General features: G+C 38.1%; 1 protein-coding gene and 1 long non-coding RNA gene across 13 annotated transcripts in view; one reads left to right on the top strand and one right to left on the bottom strand.

Moving 5' to 3' along the window:
- Positions 1-11,586, top strand: part of LOC307192557 — a 98,815-nt gene extending 87,229 nt beyond the window's left edge. The window contains exon 4 of the long non-coding RNA XR_013830118.1: positions 1,275-11,586. This is a non-coding gene — a long non-coding RNA (uncharacterized lncRNA). The remainder of the gene's footprint in view (positions 1-1,274) is intronic.
- RNF144B (ring finger protein 144B) overlaps positions 1-20,758 on the bottom strand; it is an 850,456-nt gene that overhangs the window by 26,681 nt on the left and 803,017 nt on the right. The window lies entirely within an intron of this gene.

Below are 20,758 nucleotides of genomic sequence, written 5' to 3'. Positions count from 1 at the left end.
ATTACCATTTCTTTGACCCAAGGATTATTTAAATATGAATTTCTGAGTTTTCAAATTTGTAACTTTATGATTATCTTTCATAATTGACTAACAGTTTTCTTGCTTTAAAATTGGAAAGCATAGTCTTTCTTATAAAATTTTTTGTTGTTATTTCTTGAGTCTTTTGTGACCCAATAGATGGTCAGTTTAAAAATGATCAATTTAAAAATGTTCATTGTGTGGTTGGTAAGATCGTATAGTCTCTAATCGTTGATTATAGAGTTCAATATACGTCTATTAGACATAGTTAATTTTGTTGTTCAAATTTTATATATTCTGACTTTTTTCTTTTATATGCTTTATCTAAGACTTTTGAAGTTTTATTTGCTTGGTGATTTGGTTTTTGTGAGTTTGGTCAACATTTTTAACTTTGCTTTTTTCAGTTTCTTATTGCAATTCTGTCAATCTATATGTTTATATAACATACAATTATGTAACTAAAATTAAAGTAACTGCCAAAATAATTTAGCATAGCTATGTAAATCTTACTATTTCCTTCTATTATTATAATAATCCTCTTTGCCCTTAATGAGCCTTTTTTGTCTTTAATAACTTTTTCCTGGAATTCTATTTTATCTGCTATTACCATAGCTAAACAAGCTTTATTTTTGACATTATTCTGTCAGATATATTTTTCATCCTCTAATTTTCAAGCCTTTTGTGTACTTACAATTTGGATATCTCATAAATAACATACAGCTAGATTTCATTCTATATTTTGGTCACTGAGAAAAAATAAGAGGCAATTTAAATCTCTCCACTTTTATTGAGATTACTTATACATTTGGAATCTTTTTTTGTTTGTTTCTGCAACTATGCTTTTCTTTGCTTTACTCTTCTCCTTTCCTATCTTATATTGGATTGACCAAACTTAACTCTTTCCTCTCTCTTCCTCCCTCCCTCCCTTCCTTTTTTCTCTTTATATCCGGATTGAAATGTATACATTTATTGACTTGATTTCTATTTTCTTATGGCATTCTTAATTCAACAATGCCTAAAGTTAGGCAATTTCTCTACTATACTCTCACAAAAATAAGGACCTAAAAATACTTTAAAATTTCCATTTTGTTATTACTAATTTGTGTTTATTTCTACTTCGTTCACAAACACCACCAAATTATTTATTTTTATTATTGACTGTTTGGAACTGATACTTCCTTAGTTTTACCCATCAGTTTCTTTGTTCACTTTTGCTTCATATCACTTGATTCTTGAACTTTTGTTTCTTCCTTCAGGTTGAATTCCTCTCCTACTGATGTTCATTCTTCTGCAGTTTTTACAGCAAGGGTTTGTGAATGGTAAATTCTCCCAGTATTTTTTTTCTAAAATTATCATTATCTCACTTTTATGTTTTGGAATAGTTTGGAAATCTTAAGTTCATAGTTATTTTCTCTCAGTCCTTTGGGAAGTCTCATTTCTTTGTCTTTTGACTTCTTTGTTACTATTTTTTTTTTGTTGTTGTAAGTAATCTGCTTCATCTCTCTGGTTGCTTTTAAGATTTTGTAAGATTTCAGTTCCTTGAGTGTCATCACATATGTTTAGATGCAGAATTGTTTTTTAACCTTTCTCAGTGTGCTTCTTCAATCTGAGAACTCATTACTTTCTTCAATGCCAGAAAAATCTCAGCCATCATTATTTTGAATAGTGCTTCATGTCTTATTCTATCCAACTTATTTTTCTGGAAAGCCTACCATTTGTATTTTGATCATTCTCATTTTGTCATCTATAAATGTTGACCACTCTTTGCTATCATTCTTATTATTTGCTGTAGTATTCTGTGTAATTTCCTCATATCTATCATCCATCTCTCTAACTCTCTCTGCAATTGTGTTTTTCCCAGCTGTTTAACCTGCATGTTGAGTTTTATTTCAATGACTAATATTTCTACTTGGATATTTTACAAATCTGCTTTCCCAATGGAATCATATTTTTATTATGGTTTTTATGTTCTCTTTTGTCCCTTTATCATGTTCAGTGTACTTACTGTGTCATCTATTTTAGATATCCTATTATCAGAAGTTCTAATTTTCCTTTTTGTTTTTGCTGACTCTTTTTCATGGCTGACCATTTCCTTGGGTGACTGATTTTTTAAACTTATCTTCCATGGAGCTTGTTCTTCTGTGGTAGCCTCATTCACCCTGGGTTGTGTCCTCATAGGAGAGTTATACTTTTTTCTCTTATGGTGTCTGGGATATCTTCAATTTAAGATCAATTTTTATGCATTAATGTATCACTTGTGATTCTTGAATTGGTAGCAGAAATTCAGACCCTTTCTTCCACCACAATCTCAAGGTGTACTTTTTCTAGTCTAGTTTCCATATAGAAGGAGCAACTCTTCCAGGGACCCATCTTTACAGAGAGGTTTCAGTTATAGGTCTTCACCTTTCATGGGTTCAAGGCCACATTTATTTTCTCCAGCCTGGGCATTATAACCCTTTTTAGTTAGCTGTTTGATGTATGTTCTCATTTAATGTCCCTTAGGTGTCCTTAGCATTAGCCAAGTTCAAACTCTGGCTTTGATTTCCCTATTTATTTTAACAGCATGAGGATTTTCCGTTCCTCTATTTTGAGCTTTGTTATACTAAAAGCATCATTTTGTTATATCCTGTATTTCTAAGTGTTTGAAGGAGAAAGCAGGTGCACATTCCAGCAACTGAGCTTGCTTTTAATGTATTTGACAACTTTGTGAGGCAGGGATATTTTTAATTCCTTTTACAAAACCTCACGGAACATCTACAATGTGCAGTGTTCTAAATCCTGGGAATACAGAAGTGACTTAAGATGTAGTCCATGATCTAAGTTACATGCAAATAATGATTACAATTAAAGGTGAAAATTTACGAAATAAAGGTATGAATAAAATGATACAGAGAGAAAATCTGGTGCTCCATTTTTTTCGAGGGTAGAACTGAATTTCAAGCTATTGATAATGACTTGCCCAGTTTCAAACAGGTATTAAAGATAGAACCAGGATACATGTTCCACTTTTCTAACAGAAAATCTTGTGCTTTTTAAAGCATAAACAGCAGCTGCAGCTTCAATGTAAGTGTTACTTTGTGAGCAGTGGGGGAGTTCACTTAGAGTGCTGGTTACATATCAGATTTATGATGAATAAACACTTATTAATTAAATACTCCTCAGAGAGCCTTGCATCTCTCACCCCGAGCCCCATTTGAGAAAAAATTTTTTTCTCTAAGCCTGAGCTTTCTCCAGCCACTGCTTTCACAGCACCGAGGACAGAGAACTCAGGGGCTAAATGAAGGTAGATTGCAAACCAGAAATTGGTGTTCCAAAAGTTCTGAAGTGATAGAAGGCAACAGAAAAAGCCCTACTAGGATGAGAATTTAATTCTAGAGCAGAGGCTTGATAGAGTTTTATATTCAGTGGGAGGGAAGGAGATAATATCTAGGACAGTTTATAGCCTCACTAAACAAGGACTTCACATTGAAAACATGTAGAGAACCACAGCCAGGCCTCCTGCTGTTCCCTGCTATTGAGGAGCAGAGTCTTTTCAGAGACCTTACCTTAATTTCCTGTCCAGTTGGCAGCCTTTGAATTTTTCAATAAGTTTTATGTTAAATAATGTTGGGTTTTTTTCCTCTTTAAATGCCAATTTTGTCATGTGATTATGTGTCTGCTTTTGATCTGGAAAATGATCTGAAAGGCATTGTTTCATCTGATATTAATTTGAAATGCAAAACAGAAAGAAGGGGCAGGCAGATTTGCTACATTGATGATGTTTTGTAGCTAATTTGATTTACGGGATAGAAGGGAATGTCAAGAAAATCTTAAGTATTCAGTTCAGCAGATATGTCTGATGCCTCTTATTTAACCCACCGCTATTTTCTTTTCAGAAAATACTATATGCATAGGGGGAAAAAAAGCCTATGGCTATCTGTGTAGCCTGTTCAACTTGGCCCAATAGTTCAACCTTAGCTGATGGTCAGATTTCACAAACTTGTCCACTGGTGCTTTGTTTCTTAGAGTCTTGAAAGAATTTCAGTTTTCTTAACATTTCCAGTCCCTCACTATTAAAATACAATTCCTTATCAGCTAATAATTTAGGGTTTGACAGCTTGGGTGATAGAAATATGGACTGAAGAAAAGGAGTTTTTCAAAAGGACAACATGGGACGATGAAAAGAGAAGACGGGGCATTATTTTAGTATCATATTTGTGTGAATTTGAAAGTATATCTTCCCCAGATCTCACTCCTTTACTCCAGATATATGTATATTAAACTACCAACCAGACACTCCACCTGCTGATTGTATATATGCCTCCAACAGTATGTCCAGATTGAATTTCCAAAGCCAGAAACTTGGGCAACAGTCTGACTCCTGTGTTGTCCTTTCCAAGTCCTACACTGTAATATTATAATTTGCTATCATTTATTGAGTACCTCCTTATCACCTCCTATATGTCAGGCTATGTAGTAGGTGACAGATATATATATTAAACTATCTCATTTAATGTTAAGAACAACCATCTTTGCAACCTGTTACTGTTCCATTTTTCAGATGAGAACACTGAAGCTCAGAGAGCTTAAGTAACATGCTCATGCTCAACTAGGCAATAAGTGACAGAGTCATAATGCATTATTTTCAGTTTCCTGAACATGCCTCAAGTGGTTTCTAGAAATTTCCTTCTCCACTTCTTTGTCTGACTATCCCTTTCTTATCTTTCTGTCAGGACTCAGCTTAAAATGCACTTCCTCCATGATCTCTGGTTTTTCAAGTCTGGTCTGAATGTCTCTCCCATCCCCATCACCCATATCTCTTCCGCTATGATTATCCTTATTGCATTAAACTTTGTTAAATTGTCTGCATCCACCATTATTTGTATATGAAGGTAAAGACTACTTTCCTTGCCATCAAATTCCTAGGCCATAGCATGTAGCAGACACTAAGTATTGGTTTAAAGAATGGAAGAGTGTTAGGAGAATAAGAAACACAAAGTCTGTTGACTTCTGAATTATTGCCTTGGGCTGGCCCTTTCAAATTTTCCTTTTTCTAGAACGATTCCTTGTCCTCAGAGCTGTCCCATCTTAGTTCCCATGTGTAAAGCTCACTGCCAGATTCTGCAAGTTGCTCAACTGCAGGGAGCAAATACAAGCATTTACCTTGTTTATTTAACAAAGCAGAACGTTTGCATTTTGCTGTTTTATCCTATCAGCTTGGTAGGGACACGGCTTTCTTATTTATCCTTCCTTCATTATGCCATTTCATAGGATTATGGGGTGTCAATGTTCAAATGGAACTTAGAGACCATTTAATGAAATCCCCCAGAGAAAACGTAGTCCCAGAAAGATAAGGCAATTTAACCAAGATCCTGCTGCTAACAAGCAGTAGCCTCTTTTTGTTTTATTTATTCTGTGTCTCTCCACAGTTTTCCCTCTCTTGGGGTCAGATTGATCTCCATTTGGGAAGGTGGTCACACCTACTAGTCTGAGGTCTACCAACCTACCTTTGGACCCTCAAAAGGACTTTATTTCTTTGCGGTTTGCCAAAAATCTGACTTCAGTATTAAAAGAAGGTGTCCCCTTATCTGGTGTCATAACCGCAGAGCAGCCAGCAGAGTGATCAGTCACACACTAAGAAGAAAACACTGGACAGAACAACAGCCAATTCCGTCACGCCTCCAAGGGTTTGTAGCTCAGCCATGACATCTGGCTCAAGTATTTGCAGAGACCAGTACTGAACTCACTGAAGCCATGCACTCCATCTGGAGTCTAGACTGAGTGGCTCTCTCATTTGGGCTCACAGACCCTTCACACCTCCTGCACCTCTCTCTCTAGCTCTCTCACTTTACTTTTTCACTTTGCCAACTTTTTTTTTTCTATCTGCCTCTACTGATTTTTTTTTATTCTTTCATTTATCCTTTGATTTTTCTTTTCTCAAATTACTTCTGGCTTAAGTTTTTCCAGATATTCCTGACAAACATCTTAGGGAAAAGGTTTTCCCAACAATGAGGAGTCTGTCAGGGCATGATGTCAAACCGTATGGTGTCTTAGAAGGGTTCAAGACCTTCCACTAACCAGCTGCATCTCTTTGGAAACTCAGTATCATTGGGGCTTGATTTTTCTTATCTTTAAAATGAAAAAGTTGGATCACATTTGTCATATTCCAACTATTTTTAAAGTTGCAGAATCCTTTCTTCAAATAAAATCTTACAAGAAGCATCAAGATGGAGAAAATATTGAAGAAAAGCTTTTCTGGCTAACATGGGAGCGTGGGGAGAATAACTGTTTCACCTTCAAGAGTTCCTTATGGATGCTGGGAGCAGTAGAGGTCCTGAAATGCACAGTTGGAAAACCCCTGGCCCAGATGATCTTTAAGGTGTCTTCTATCTAGTAGGCATGGACAAAACAATAATGATCATCACGTATTCTTTGCTCCCTTACATACCTCAACCCCTTGAGTTAAGTATTGCAATGTGCATGATCTGGCTAACATGGGCAGAAATGATTCATCACCTCTGAGTTGAGACAAAGGAAACTCATGTGTGATTCTTCATAGTTTCTTCCCTTGCTACTGTGACAAAAGAAGCTGCCTCTTGCACAGGGTGCAGCTATAAGGTTATGGACCCCTTGTCAGTCTGAGTCCTTGAATATGCTGAGCAGAGAAGCTTGTGGTGCCATGATGGACATGTTGTGATTGAAAAATAACCCTTTGGTGTGTTAAGTCATTGGGATTTGGGAGTTAATTTTTATGCTGGAATAAAGCTAGCCTATGTTGATTAAGGTAGCAGGCAAGGACAACAAAATTATGAGAACAAGATCAAACTCTAATATTAGATCTTATTCAACCATCTGCTTGTGTGCAGCCATCTCTTTCTACTGTGTCATACTGGCAGATAAAACCAGCAGTCCCTGTACTGGTTTATTTGAATGAAATTCAGCAGAAAAGGGGTCTACTGATTAACATAAATGGGAACAATTTCAACGTCATTAATTCTGAACTCTTCAAATCCAAATAATTTTTAAACAGAATACTTTCCCAAAATAGAAGCCTATACAATTGTATAGAAGCCTATACAATTGTACAGAATCCTATACCTTGGAGATTAAAATGTTAGACCTCTGGATTGGCTGGAGCAGAGGCTGACTTCTCACTGTAACGCATGATGTCTAATGTCCTTCCTGAGGCTTTGTCTGGCTCCCCTCTCCCTTCCCATTCCTGCTTATTACCACCTGGGGGCAATGCTAGCTGAAGATTATTATTAGCACGTATCAATGTAAATACTCCAGCTTCTTCTGGGGGCAAGGGGAAAGTGGGGATAACTCTGAGTCATCAGAGTCTACGCTGATGTCTAGGGTCTATGCTGAATCCCTGAGTTTCCCAGTAGGATTAAGTTCCAGCTATTCAATGGGTTCACTGATAAAATAACATATCCTTTACTGGATGCTTTCCTTTCTCTGTCTCACCCCTTTTCCCCTCAATTGTTATTTCCTGGTATCACACCCAAAAAGCCACTTAGGGGCACAGTTGTTGAGAATCTGCCTGCTAATGCACGGGACATGGGTTCGAGCCCTGGTCTGGGAAGATCCCACATGCCGCAGAGCAGCTGGGCCCGTGAGCCACAACTACTGAGCCTGCGCGTCTGGAGCCTGTGCTCCGCAACAAGAGAGGCTGCGATAGTGAGAGGCCCGTGCACTGCGATGAAGAGTGGCCCCCGCTTGCTACAACTAGAGAAAGCCCTCGCACAGAAACGAAGACCCAACACAGCAAAAATAAATTAATTAATTAATAAACTCTACCCCCAACATCTTCTTTAAAAAAAAAAAAAGCCAATTAGACTTGAATCCCTATCTCAAGATTTGGGTGGCACTCAAACTAAAACAACAGCCATCTATCCCAACCACTCTGGCTTCCATGGGTTCAGATCTCACCTCTCTCTAGGAGCTGTCTAAATGGACTTATTGGATAAGAGGCAATTTTAGGCAAGTGAGTGGGGTTTTTTTTTTCATGGATATCACAAAGGGCTTGAAGGTTTTTAAATTAATTTAAAAATTTAGTTAAATTAATTTGGAAATGTTATACCTTCTACTATGGAACCACAGATGTGCCTCCTGACGTGTTTTGCAGTTAAGGAGATTGCTAGAACTCATCCCTCACTTGTTAAAAAAAAGCTTGTAAGAAGAGGTGGCACCATGCTTTCATTTTGAGTCTAACATTTCCATTGGTTCACAAGTAGAGGTACATTGTCACATGACCACTGTCTTCAAAATGTTCCTCTTTTCCTAGGTCTAAGTAGTCCAAGGTTCTTGGGAGAGTGTTGAACTGTGGAATGGAAAGGAGTAATGGATAGAAAGAAAAGGAGTCAATTTATAGAAGGGCTTAATATCAAATAGTTTAGTGCAGTGGAAACATTTGATTGCATGAGATGGGAGAAATGATGTTTACAGTCACAGTGTATTGACTGAGTTTATCATTTCAGGAGTAACACAGTAACAAGTCATAACAAATTATGAGGTGGGGCCACGGAAGGGAGTAGCTAAGATGAAGTGGGGACAATGGAAATAAGATCAAAGAAGTGTGGAGCCTCAGAGTGGGGTTGTATTTCTAATATGTGTTAGTAATGAACTTCATGTTTTCAAAAGCAATGTGCATTTTTCAGTCTTTGATTTCTCAGAAGGATTATCATTGTCTATTTCCTTTTTCTGGCAATATACTCCCCTTGGCTCCATGGCTCTACAATTTTAAGAGGTTTCTTTCCTACTTTTCTCTTTCCATATCCTCTTTTTAAAATGCTGGAGTTCCTTAGGTGTAAGTCTTACACTATCAGTAATTCTCAGTCAGCCTTTTGCTCTGGGTAGTTATATCCACTCCATGGTGTTAACTCCCACCTGTATGCTGATGAGGCCCAAATCAATGTCTCCAGCCCAGACTTTTTCTTGCGCTCCTTCAATAAATCTCTACTCAGATACCTCACTGGTACCTCAAACCCAACATGTTCATAGCAGAATTATACTCAACTTCTTCCCACTTCCCCCTCAAAAAAAAAAAATCCTTACAAAACATTGTTTCTATTCTTCTTTTCTCTATCTTAATAAATGAGGATGCTGGGACCCAAGTTACATGAAGCCAGGGATAGTCAGAAGTTTCGTCCACTGATGTATCCCCATTAGAACCATGCCTAAAAAGAGCAGTTATTAAAAAAATACTTGAATGAATGAATCCTTGGCTTGTCTGTCCTCTACAAAATCAATTAAATTCCTAGCTCTGATTAGTTGCTAGCTAAATTTATGTCCTCATCAGAGCGCCAGAACTTAGTAAGAATCCAAAAATAGGAAATAAGTTTATCACGTCATTATTAGTGGCACCAAAATTTAGTATCAATATATATGACTTTCAATAGAGAAATAATTAAACATATGACATTCCAAGACTAATAATAGTGCTTAAAAAGAACTTTGAATATTATGGGAAAAAGAATAATATATGTTACATTTTATTAAAGGAGCATGGATTATTTTAAATATCGGATATCTTGAGTATACGTACATAATATGAGTGTACACAAGATCTTTAAATAACCCATGTTAAACATGATTCATGCTGTGCACAGAGGAAAGGAGTTTATATCTTAATTTCAAATATTTTGGATTTCAGAGAACAATATCCAGGAACCAAACGACTCTCTTTGGTTACATCAGGGTTCAATACTGAGAAAGAAGATGGAGCATATTCTTTCTTTACTCTCCTCCCAAACACCTACAAACTTAGTCTTTCATGTTGAGCAAACAGAGTTTTATGTAAGCCTCTTCATTGTTTCCATTAAGCTTTCTAGCACACTCTCAATCACCCTTCTGTACTATTTTGGAATAAGCAGTGGTGAAATTTTGCTGAAAATTTCTTACTATGCCTTCAAGATTAATTCTCTCCATTAAGTGAACACGGATGGAAATAATTAACCTTTTACTTGGTATTAATAGAAAAAAGTAGAATTTCAGTAGTGCTAACCTACTTTATAGGCTATTACTTCTGTTGTCTCCATCCCATCTCTGTTCCCACATGTGACCATCTGGCTTGCAGAATGCAGCTGTTCGCTGGTGCTATTTGCATGACTACGGGTCCAAAGGGCATTATAGGAGATTAAGGAAACCATGCACATGTTGGAAGGAGACAGCTGAGTTATGTACCCCAGGAGTTCTCATTTTGGTTAATTTTGGAAAGTACATAGTACATCACTGCTGGGCAATGGGACGGTTAAATCGCTGCTCTGACCTCAGAAAGAGACTGTGGGTGCAGCAATTGGTGTTTGGGAAAAGAAATATGTTTACAGTATTATATGTTCAAATGACATGTGAGATTTAATAAGTGTGAATACAATATCCCCTGACTTTACTATACATCTACGCTAATCACAGGAAATGCAGTGTGGTGCTTGACATTGTTAGACACATAATCCTGCCTTCTATGGAACTGAGAGGACTTCTTGGCCCCTGAACTCTGCATTGGGACCAGAAATCTGGGTTTTAACAAGCCCAGCAGAAGATTCTGATTCATGCTCGGATTTGAGGTCCACAGCCATAATTCTTCAGCCATTAACTCCAAGTGATGTTTCTTCCTACTGTTTTAGGTCCAACTGTGCTGGGGTTTTTTTGTTGTGGTGTTTCTTTAACCTCTTCCATTCCTTTTGCTTTTTCAGATACTCAATATCTCCTCCTGGAAAACTGAAATAATTCCTGACAAATTTTTCTGCCTCAAATATCCATCTCCTTTGACCTTTTAGTCTTTCTTAAACAACCGTTTCATCATGGCCCCTTATTTCAAATCCCCAGAGTTTCTTCACTGCCATCTGGATGAAGTCCAATTGTCCTACACCGTTTTTTAACATTCCATATTGTACAAATTTCTGACCTAACTTAACTTATTTCTCCTTTCTGCCCAAATTGATTCTCACTCTGGTGAGGTTTATTTTCTTAATTTCTATAGCATTCCTTGCACGGATTTTTCCTCTGTGCTTTTGGATATGCTCTTCTCCCAGGTGTAGATCAGTCTTCCTTAACCCTTCTTATGCTTTCAAATCCTAATCACCTTTCAAAGTTCCCTTCCTCCAGGAAGACTTCTCCATCACCTCATCACACCTTGATCTCTCCCTTCCTGTTCATGCCTCTCCTCTGACAACTACTTATACACTACCTTGTATTATTATATACATGCTGTCCTCATGAACTAAAATTTTGATTTCTACATCTTTGTACCTTTTCACCCAATAGCTTACATGCAACAGCCTTGTGTTCAAAAACTGTATTGGCCTTTGAGTCACAATACCAAAGTCATAATTCACTGTTCTAAGTGGAAATTACTGTAGTGCTTTGGGATAAGGGTAACTGTGATGAGAGGTCATTCTCTGTAGAGGCAGAGGAACTATGATGCCCAGTGGTAGTGAACAGCTCTGAGGATGAGTTTTTGGACCAGGATAAGGAAAATGAGCATTGTCGTCAGGGTGTATCAGAGAGTTGCAAATAGTCCAGAGACACAAAGATAATGTTCTGGGTTTTTTAGTTTGTTTGTTGCCAGTGATATAAAGACTGAAAAGAAGAAGGAAGGAAGGGAGGGAGGGAGGGAGGAAGGAGGGAGGGAGGAAGGAGGGGGGAAGGAAAGAAAAAGGAAGAAAGTTTACCCCTTTCTTCTTGCCTTTTCTGGAACAGAGGAAGAGTATTTTGGAAAATGATGTCTATTCCCATCAAATATACATCATATGATAAAAGAAGTCCTGATTGTAAACTCCAGATAAAGCTCTGACTTGCTACAAGGTGTTGGTCAAGTTACTTTCTCTCAGATTCTTCAACCATCAAATGAAGATCCACAGGTGTAAGTGCTTGACAAGAAGCTTTTCTGATTGCAGTGTGGGTGCCTAACATTAAGCTTCTGATTCCCAGTGCACCCATTTCAAAGACATCCATATCGAATAAACATTGCCAGCTACACAACTAGACAAATAGCCAGGTCACTCTACCCATGAAGTTTCCCTTTTAGAAAGCGCCTGGCAACCTAGATAACTGACCTCTTGAGTGACCCTGCTTTTCCCTTCCCATGCCCTAATTCCCACTCTTATGCTTTAAATTCTCCAGTAAAGAGTAAACCTATGAAACCTTAGGCACCCCACCCTAGATCCCAATAAAGGGAGAACCCAGGTTCACACTCTCTCTCTCTACCCAGGACCTCCCTGTGTGGCCCCAGCTGTGCTATGTACCATCCAAGAACTGCGAGGAATCGATCTTGTTTTTCAGAGTTCCCAGGTGGTTGTTTCTGAGGTGCATCTTGCAATCATAATAAGAACCACAAGGCCCAGTCCAGCCACAACACTGGCTCCAGTCCAAGCAGGGAACTCCCTGTGGGGACTCACCACAAGTAGTATGGGCCCAGGTGAGTGTTCCCAGGCATTTCTAGTCATAGCATCACTACTGATAGTCTGACACCAACACAAAACAAGATCATACATCTTTTCCTTGAGGCTATTGTAAAGATTCAAGAGATAGTGGCTATTCTTGGATCAGAGTTTGGAAAATTAAATCCTTGTTATTTGGGGGCTAGTTTCAGGACAAGGTGTGAAGTGTGGAACACTCATAATACCAGAGGACGTGACAGCCTTTATTCCTATAGTCTACGTTCCACGCTGACCACTGGAGCTTTCAGCCCTACAGGAGCTGTGAAGAGGAGAAAGTTAAATGCTTGAATAGATATGAGAAAAATATCAGGGCTACACCTGTATCTGGAACAACAGATGTTCTCCCTGAGTCTCCCTGGATACGGAAACACCAAGGTCCATTTATTTTTAGAAGATATCATTGCACAGGACCTACAGATTTACAGAGCGCCTGCCATGTGCCAGGCAACATGCTAGGCACATCTGTATGTGTTACCTCATTCATCCTGCTCACACTTCCATAATACAGGTAGCCCAGACAGGAAATAAGTCAGAAGAGGCTAAGTTGATTTCCCAATAGCCAAACAGAGATTTTTTTTTTTTTTTTTTTTTACTTCAAAGATGTCGTCTTTTCTGCTGTGCAGGATGAGATTCTAAAGTCAGCATAAGCTAGTAGTAGAAGGAACCTCACACAAGAGAAGGTGAACTTATGCTCATTGTACAGAATATTTGATACAAATGGGAAACTGCATCATTAGAGCCCTGAGCTCCCTACTTTATTTGGGATAAGCTATGCAAAGACATATAAGCTAAGAATACTGAAGAGTGGACATCAGTAAAGATATCACACATCCATGCCTAGGATACAGTTCCACAAAACTGTCAAGCAGTAGAGGATCCAGTTTCATGAATAACTAGCATAGATCACTCCAACTCTCAAAATCCTGGGGTTTTTGCTCCTCCACTGCTCCATTTGGTATGTAGTGGACTTTGGACATCAGAGATAAGCCCCTACATGGTGGTTCATTAACTATTAAGGAATCATAGGTATAAGTATGAGATAGGTCCTCTAGCCCAGCCACTGGTCCTAAGCACTTATAAGGGGACGTTCCTGCATACTTCATTTGGTCCATTGGCTTCAGCATGCCCCTGGCCTTAGAATATCATTAAACATCCTGAACCTATTTCTTTTTCCTAGTCTGTCCTCAGTGTCCTGTCAACCCTTGATTATTTTAAGATCCTCACAAAAAGAGCTCCTTCATGACTTTCCTCTTGCAAAAGAGCAGATTAACTCTCCTAGAAGAGATTGATAGCACATTTAGAAAGGCCCAATTTCTATAAACACAAACCAAGTCTTACGTCCAGCTTGGCAAGGAGATGGAGCAAGTCCCTGTTATTTGCTCCCAATGCTTCACCCCTCAAAAGACCAACAAAAAGGTTGCTTGCTATAGCTATGAAAAATAAAATACAAGTTAAATCCTCAAGGCACACCACAAGACAAGCCTTTGGCAGCATGCCTTCATTCATTTATATTTCAACAGAGCCCACTTTTCCATATTAAAATGAACATATGGAAATTAGAAGGAGGAAAAGGAGAGGAAAGGATGAATGCAGTACTAAAAAGAATCCAAATGGAAGAATTTAGGTATCAGATTAATAGTGTATTTCTGAAATTTTGTTCTGTCAGTGCTTAATTAATCTGTGTACTAATCAAGGTAAACACTTGCTACTCTAACCTTGAAATTTCAGCGACTTAACACAGTAAAAGCAAATCTTCCCACACACCACAGCCCAATGCATATCAGCCCTTGGGAAACATGGGCCACTCTGCTCCACATGGTCATTCAGGAACCCAGCTTATAGCTTGCCACCTTTAAGAATTTCATAGTCTTAAATTACATCAATTGCTTTTGGCAAAGTGAAATAAAATCAAGCACAAGTGGAGAATATATTAGGAAGTTTCTAAGAATCAGGACTGAAAGGGATATCCATCACTTTCTCCCACATTCCATTGGCCAGAACTCAGACACATGATCTCATCTATCTGCAATGAGAGCTATAAATATGGCTTACTTGTGCAAACAGGAATAAAAAGAACAGGGTTTAAAGAAAACCAGTTTTGTCTGTGTAACAGTTAGGGACCAGAGCTAGGAATTATTCCCCCCCCGTAGTACCCCTGGCTGAATGAGAGGGGAGTATCCAGCCAAACTATAGAAGTCTCTGGTTAGTTTTCTTACAAATTGTTATGTGGTAAAAGTAATTTTGACTCCCTTTTGCACTTAGTACAAACACACAAAATTTACTATTAATTTTTTTCAGTGTACATGAAGAGGTTTTTATGTACTAGTTCAAATCTATATAGTTGATGCTATGAAAACATTTGATAGGTGTCTATATTTGTGCTGGCTTAGAAATTTAAGAGATTTTCATGGGAAATTACAATTTGGAATGTACCTGGGATGGATTTTTTTTATTGGATGATTTACTAACCTTGAACACTATAAAAAACAAACAGGCAAAAAAAAACAAAACAAAACAAAAAACAAAAACAAAAACAACAAAAAAAAACAAACCCAAACCGGTGTGTTATTTTCTTCCAAAAACTCATTTCAGCAAGATATATTTTCTTCTACTGTCTCAAAAATGCATGATAGGACTTCCCTGGTGGTACAGTGGTTAAGAATCAGCCTGCCAAGGCAGGGGACACGGGTTTGATCCCTGGTCCAGGAAGATCCCACATGCTGCGGAGCAACTAAGCCCGTGCGCCACAACTACTGAGCCTGCACTCTAGAGCCTGCAAGCCACAACTACTGAGCCCACATGCCACAACTACTAAAGCCCAAGCACCTACAGCCTGTGCTCCGCAACAAGAGAAGCCACCGCAATGAGAAGCCCGTACACTGCAACGAAGAGTAGCCCCTGCTTGCCGAAACTAGAGAAAGCCCACGTGCAACAACAAAGACCCAACACAGCCAAAATAAATAAATAACTAAATAAGTGTTCCTTTAAGAAAAAAATACATGATAGCAAATACTCCATAATTAATTATAGCTCAACATCATGACAATAGTTAGGTTTGTTGCAATTTTCCCAATACTCCTCTAGGTTGTTATTAGAAGGCACTAAAATAACCCTAAACATGTTATTAGTGCTAATGATAAATGTTATGTGCATAGAGGTGTAGAGGTCAAGGTTTAACCAGAAAAACAAAACCAAGTTCAGATATCTACACTCAGGGACTAGGTTATACAAGTGATGGTTATACAAGTATACTGAAGAAGAGATAGTCAGGTAACCCAAGAGATTCTCACAGCAGGAAGTCACTCCCACTCCTAGGCTGGAGAGACAAAGTGAGGAGATGGTGTTCCCTGAGCCCACGGACCAGCATCACTTGATGGAAACTGGAATCATAGCAGATATGTCTGGTAGGAGCTAATGATGTGGAATGTATGAAGCCAACACCCAAGAACCTGCCCAAAGCAAAGGGATAAAAATAATTGGCTTATTTTCCCTCTTCACCTCCCACAAGGCCCTTTCTCTGCCTGCCACTGATCAAACACAGCCAAAGGGTGGACGCCAGACTGACTGGAAAATGCTTAACACCTGCTCTTCCCCTGATGCTACAGAGGACAGGAGAGTGAAGAGGAATGCATCTGAGGAAAGCAGCAAAAGTGATGAATGTACCAAGGAAGAGAGCATCATGATTTATATACTGCACTGATTTAACTTACTCAATGCAAAGTGATGTCCTCTCTCCACATAGCTGTTTAAAGAACACTTGCCAGTTCAAAAGGATTCCAAATCCTTCCAGTCATGTCTGAGTAAAAGTAATGTTCAGTTTAACCAAATTGCTACCTAAGGTTTCAAATCACATCTAATCCACTCAATGTTTAGATTTCTGTCCTTTCTGAAGAAAAACAAAATAAAACAAACTATCACTAAAGTAGTTGGGTAAGTGCATTTAGATTTAGCACGTAGAAGGTCTTCTCCAAAAATGTCTTAGAGATGAACATAGGAAAGAGATTGTGTTCCTTGAGAATCAGAGTGGCAAATACTTTCAACTAAATGTCAAACCGACAGAACAAGTTGATAAACCCTGGGAACTCATTCTCTAATAAATTTTAAGTTAAAATTACACAAATAAATCCCCACACTTCCTACAGATCTCTGAAAAGCTATAACCTTTCTTCGGAGTTAATTCATAATAATGCAAATAACCTAAAAAAATAAATAATTTCAGACAGGCAGCTCTTTGAAAGGTGATAGAAATGAAACCAAGGTAGCAGAAATAAAGAGTTGGGTGCAAAAAGAGTCTCAGTGCAGTAATGAAAATGACACATTTTCAACACGGCAGTGCTAAACCTTATTAAAGAAATGTCTAGAAACATGTAAAATGCTTTAATCGTTCATAAAAATAATTATGGTTCTCAGCAACTTTAGCCAAATGGATGTCACAGGAATTCTCTAAAGATGATGTCTAATGTGTACTTTGTCATTGAAAGGATATTTTTTCAGAAAGTAGTATGGTCTAAATGGAAAGAGACTGAACTATATATATGGCCAAAACAATATAAAATTAAAATTCTGATTAGGCATATGCCAAATGTATGGTCTTGGAACAAAGCATTTTACCACTTGGACCCCAGGTTTTTCTTCAGTGAAAATGGGATATTTCTTCTCCTATGATTTGTAATAAGAATTAGCAATAATGCTTATAAATCAATGTTCCATAATTCTTGGTTATAATTATTATCTTATTATTTGAACATTTGCATATCACACATTGACAAACTAACTTCTTCTAATACTATATTTTTCTTCTTATCAAGAAATTGTACCTTCTTGGAAACCACTTCAAAAATGCAAATAATTTTGGGGGGATCTACTCTTTTAAGCAGTATCTGTGAACAATGTGATTATTTTTAACACCTCTGCAAAGACTGATTGACAGCCACCTAAGAGCAAATTTGGGAAGGGTAGTTGGGTGGAAGAACTAGGACTTAAAGAAAGCTTTATTTCACATATTAATTGAAGTGTTTGTCGAAAGTGCAGGCAAGTGCGTGCCATCCCTGGCGTATTAGAATCCAGGAATCCTCACTTTTCATATCAAGCCAGTTGAATCTGATTCCTGTGGTGCAGGATCCCACCTTGAAGATCACTGCTTTAAAGACAATATGAGAAGTGAGGCAGGAGCTGTTGAGGGGCTTAGTGGTTATCTCACACAGACTACAGCTCCTTTTTACAATGAAACTGGGTCCAAGTTTGACAAGCTTCTTGGTTCTGCCCTATTTCATCACTAGGAAAACAAGAATAGGCTGAGGGTAACCCAAAGGTTCCTATGGCTTGATGCTAACAGCAGGGAGTTCAGGAAATCCCTTGAATGCTAGGCCCTGGTTGGGGGTGGCGGTAGGGGACCTATAATTACATATTTAGAATTGCATTTGGCAAGATAAAAAAATCACTCTCTGCAAAGTAGACTGAATTTATCAGTACAGGTAGCTCTGATTACCACGGAATGGGCAGCCCTCATTTTGCGCAGAGATGGAGCCTTCGCAGGCTGTTATATCCCTGACTCATGCCTAAAAATAGTTAATTATGCTTCTGGCTGGCCACTTGACCTTGACCTTTCTTTCCTTGCCTTTTCTATTTCTGACTTCTCTCTTCTACATTTTGTACTCCCCACATCTGCCACCCTCACTTCTTATCTATCAATGACTTGAGTTGGCCTGTGGCTACAATGGGCACTGACCTCTCCTATGCATCCTAGCCTAAATGAAAAACAGGTTTAATCGCTGGTTTTATAGTAACTATTATTAACACTAATAAAAATTAATAGTAATAATCATGATTGCTTCCTTTATTCTTACTCCTGCCACTACTAGAAATATAAAAAGTAAATGAAAAGTTATGGTAAGAAAATTAAAAACAAAATTTTGTATGTTCTTATTATTATCCCCATTAAAACCTTGAAAATACATAGATTCATTGTTATAAAACCATTCTTCAGGGCCAAGATGAAGAACCATCAGTAAATTCATACCAGATTCAAAAGTATTATAAAGCAATTATAGTGAAAAACAAAGCAATTATAGATGAAAAACAAACAAACAAGAACAACAACAAAAAAACCAAAGTATTACACATTTGTAGTTTGCCCCTTCTCCTCTAATGACTGTCTTTCTGTGACAGAAAAACCTCAACTGCTAAATCAGAGAATAAATATGCAAACGTCCTTTGCTGGTAGAAGTCCGTGAAATGCATTCCTCCTGCTTTTTCAATTTCTGCACGTGGCATTGAGTACCTTGTTCTTGGATCCAGTTGACAATCAAGAGAAGCACACTGTTCCATATATTAGCCTTAGTTACTCTGATTGCTTCAGACCTGGGTGATTTATGATACTGATAGCAGACCTTCAGAATCAGAAAGGGGCTAAGGCCCAAGTTCTTATTTAATCTGATTTCATGGAAAGCCCTCTTTTCCTTTTGGTTCAGAGGTGCTGTGAAGTATAAAACTTGAGCTGTATATCAATTTCCAGTTGATGCAGGTTAGCAATTTTACATACCATGATCAGTTTCACAGCTGATTCTCTTCCTTACCCAAAATCTGGAGAAATGGTAAATTTACTGACTCTGGGTCTTAGTAAGTAAGAAAAATATTTGATAATGTTCGTTAAAATCTTTAAACTCAAATATAGCCACTAATTTTCCTCCTTTATCAGAAATATAAAGGTTTCACTGTGGCTTAAGTTATAATAATAAAACTACCATTTATTGTGTGTCATATGCTAGGAGATGTATATCCAGTTATTCCTCCCCAAAACCCTGTGAGGTGGTATTATTAATATCCCCATTTAACAGATCAGACCACAGCAGCTTAAAGTTAAATAACTTGTTCATGGTTACCAGCTAGTATAAGGCAGAGCCAGGATTAGAAGGTACGAGATGATTCAATAAATGGAGGTCTGAACCACCTTGTGACATTGACTTTATGTTTCCCTCTGAAAGTTATAACTCTTCACCTCAGTGGTGTTCTCCAAGCTGGTGGTAAAATCATTATGGGAGTTCTGCACCTCACATATATTGCAGTAGTTTTTTTTTTTTAAATCAATAATCTTTTTCTCAAATGACCTTTTAAATTCCCTCCTGCCATCTCATTGGATCATATGCCTATTGAGGTGGGTCATATGCCATTGCTAAAAACATCCCAGTGGGCTGGGGAATGATGAGTGCTGATTGGCTGTGGTCTATGTTCCTGAACCAATTATTGACAAGGGAACTGAAATTATCCTTAGAAATACAAAACCCCTTTTGCTGAAAATGGTCAGATTTCCCTACATGAGGTGATGATGTTAGGAAGACACCTGTTTGGAAAGGAACTGGGTTTTGAGTGGATGGCCAACAATTTCCATTACATCTGTTTGTACACTTCTGTTGTCATGTTTCACCTTCCAACTTTACCTTCTGTGTGCTTTCCTTATCTTCAGTGAAACTGGACTACCACTGTTAGCAAACATCCTCTTCCTAAGCCACTTCTGTGTCTTTGCTACTTTGTAGAGACATTAAACATGGGCTTTTGAGTCAGCAATACCTAGTTTCAGATTCTGGCCCTACTTCACACAGTATGAATAACTTACCCTCCCCAAGCATGAGTTTCCACCACTGTAAAGACAGGAACAATATTGATTTCAGAGAGTTAAATTAAGTATTAAATTAAAAGGAGAACTTATCACAATGCTTGTAGTAAAGAATAATAAATGATTCCTCATCCCTTAAAGTTCCCTTGAAATACCTTCTTGCTAATACTGCAGAAACCTCTTCTGGTTTTTCATCCCCATTTATTCTTATCTTATTCAAGAGTTAAAAAATAACCAAAATATAGGAAGTGGGAAATACAGCAGCAAAAGTGCTTTTCCTTAAAGTCTGAATTTAGACAATTGGCAAAAAGGACTTTAAAGTACGTCCAGAATACTGGCAATGAACTCTAGGCAAGAAAAGAAGCTGCCTCGTACATCACTTTACATTCCCTCCAAAAAGTGGCTCATGGTGCCTAGAAAGCCTGACTATCCCTCCTTCTCCATTTCCCATCTGGCCAATCCCTTTATTTCTCAGCACAAATGTCACTTCCTCAGGGAAGATGCTGCTGATCTTCCAATCCTCCAAACTAAATTAAGACCTTTGTCACTGGTTCAACAAATGGCATCTTTCGCCTTCTGTAACCCTCGCCATATTGGTAATTTCAGGTTCTCTCTGTCTTCCTCCCTGCCCTGTGATTTCTAGAGGACCCGAATGACGTTATCTATTTCACTGCCACAGTCCCGTTGCCTATCATTGCACGTACTTGGC

This window comes from Stenella coeruleoalba (assembly GCF_951394435.1).
Source record: "Stenella coeruleoalba genome assembly, chromosome: 10".
Taxonomy (NCBI): domain Eukaryota; kingdom Metazoa; phylum Chordata; class Mammalia; order Artiodactyla; family Delphinidae; genus Stenella; species Stenella coeruleoalba.
This window is presented reverse-complemented; position numbering and strand designations above follow the sequence as displayed.